Here is a 2,544-nt window from a genome sequence, read left to right as displayed (position 1 = left end):
TATGTAGTAGGCTTTTCTCATGTCTTATCGAAATATCTGTATACACTATTCAACTTTTGGCTTGTGATTTCATGCTCACCAAGCAACATTTTAAGCAATAAAATGGTTTCCTAGACATCCTAATTACAAGATGGGATATGGGTAGGAGATGTCAAATTCTGGACACCAGAGTTGTTTTTTAGTTTATGAACAGAATGATAGAGATAATATTTTAAAATGTATTTACATGCTTTTCTCTGCATTTCCTTATTCCCTCCCCTCCCCCCCCCCCCAGCTTTTATCTACTTGCCTTGGGGGAGATTTAGGATTGTCACAACAACAACATGAAGAGAAGGAAAGAGTTAATGTCTCCCAAAGGAATAGATTTTACCCTAAAAAGTCTGGTTTAACTGGAAGAGAGGGAATTATACTTAATTGGAAAGATAGGATTTTTTTCCCCTCTACTCAGTGGGACAGAGAGGCTCATTAGGAAGTTTAGATTGCTTTTAGAAAACATGCCGAGAAATGGGTTACATTTTTTATTCTGCTACACTCAATAAGAGTCTGTCGCAAAGGAATTGGCCATCTTTGAGGAACTCAGTGCCTGTTTTCAGGCCAACAGGGCTGTGGTCCAGACCCGATGTTGTGACTTCTATCCTGAGATTCCTGCCTAGAACTAGAGACCATATCCTCCTTGTCTTGACACTCCCTTCCCCACAAGTCGTGCTTGTGTTACTACAAAAGTTTGGAAATGCAAGTGGTGGTGGTAATAATTCTATCCTCAGTATCTAGGGAAAGCATCACAGAGCTATGGCATTTGAACTGCATCTCAAAATATGTTTTTTCTTTTGAAGTTCTTAGAATAAAGGTGCTACAGTAATAAGAAGTAATAGGTCTGATGAAGGGATACATTCTTAAGAATCCTATAGAGACACACAGCAGGTCTATTTTGCTTTATCATTTAATAAGGATGTTTTTGAAAAGTTAGACTCCAACTTCATGCCAGTGAGGTGAAAGTCATGGTGATAAAGCTGGTATAAGTTCACCAAAATCAGTGATTTCAGCAGGCAGTGGTAGATTAATACATACACAATGGATCTTGGTATGATTACTTTTACCGAATCTGTAAGTATCTATTTTTAAGGCGGTCAAACAACTGAAAATCCCTCTAAGGGTGAATTAATTCACCACTGGTGACTGTTCAGTTAATTAGCCTAGACCCCGAACTAGACAGAGTCTACCCAGACAATAGGCAGCTGGAGTGGAGGTCCACCTGCCTGTGTTTTACACTTACCCCTGTGGCTGCCGAAGAACAGACAGAAGAAATGCCAAATGAGGGAGTAGTTAACTGTGTGGTCCCTACAAAGGCAGAAACTCTGTTGGCTACAAAGAGGGAGCACAAGAAGGGGATGTAAATGTTTTGTACAAAGTTATGCATGATGAGTCTATGTGACTTGAGTGAGCCTGGGTTTACTCAATTCTGAAATACTGTGGGACATCCCTTGAAACGGAGGAAAAAGTGCTTCACAGGATGATTCAAGACAGAAATGACTTTATATAACAACATTAAACATCGTTATCCCGAGAGAAGAGTTGTTCTCTGTTCCAAAATATTTGAGATAAATTGGTAAATGGAAGTTCCTTTAAAGTTAATAAGGCATGGATAAAGAATACACACACACACACACACACGCACACACACTGGAACACTACTTGGCAATCAAAAAGAATGAAATCTTTCCATTTGCAACGATGTGGACAGAACTGGAGTGTTATGCCAAGTGAAATAAGTCAGTCAGAGAAAGATAATGTCACATGATTTCACTCATATGTGCAATTTAAGAAGCAAAACAGATGAACATAGGGGAAAGGAAGGAAAAAGAAGATAAAAACAGAGAGGGAGACAAACCATAAGAAACACTTAAATACAGAAAACACACTAAGGGTTGATGGGGGTAGGGAGATGGGCTAGATGGATGATGGGCATCAAGGAGGGCACTTGTTGGGATGAGCACGGGTGTTGTATGTAAGTGATGAATCACTGGGTTCTACTCCCAAAACCATTATTGTACTATATGTGAACTAACGTGGATTTAAATGAAATTAAAATATATACATATAAAGTTAATAGGGTAAAGTAAGGACTTCTGTTTTTTTTTTTAGACACTATCTTTAAGGAAAAGAGCTTCATACTCACCCTATTCTTCACTCTGCTCATAGGTTTACTTGGTTTCATGGGAAGTCCATAGATTGTAACCTTTTATAGATGCTGACACACATAGGATACCAAAATGAACAAGACAGGCTGAGGACACAGGCACCAGCCTTGCGTGGTATAAACGCTGCTTTCCCAGGCAGAGTAATTTCTAATTTTAGAAATGTGTGTGCAGTTAACTGGGCTCCACAAGAGTCAATGAGCTGGAGGGTAGAGTATCAATGGGTCAATTGATCTTGGGCTATCCATGAACATATCAACCCATCCTGGGACATCTGGATCAAGAACTAGGATGCAAACAAGACGCCTGGTACTCACTACAAAATTCCTGTAGTAGTACCAGGAATGAC

This window comes from Lynx rufus, unplaced genomic scaffold (assembly GCF_022079265.1).
Source record: "Lynx rufus isolate CCGP_SWC_20201006 ecotype Redwood Valley unplaced genomic scaffold, mLynRuf1.p SCAF_10, whole genome shotgun sequence".
Lineage (NCBI taxonomy): Eukaryota > Metazoa > Chordata > Mammalia > Carnivora > Felidae > Lynx > Lynx rufus.
Note: the sequence above shows the minus strand (reverse complement) of the source record.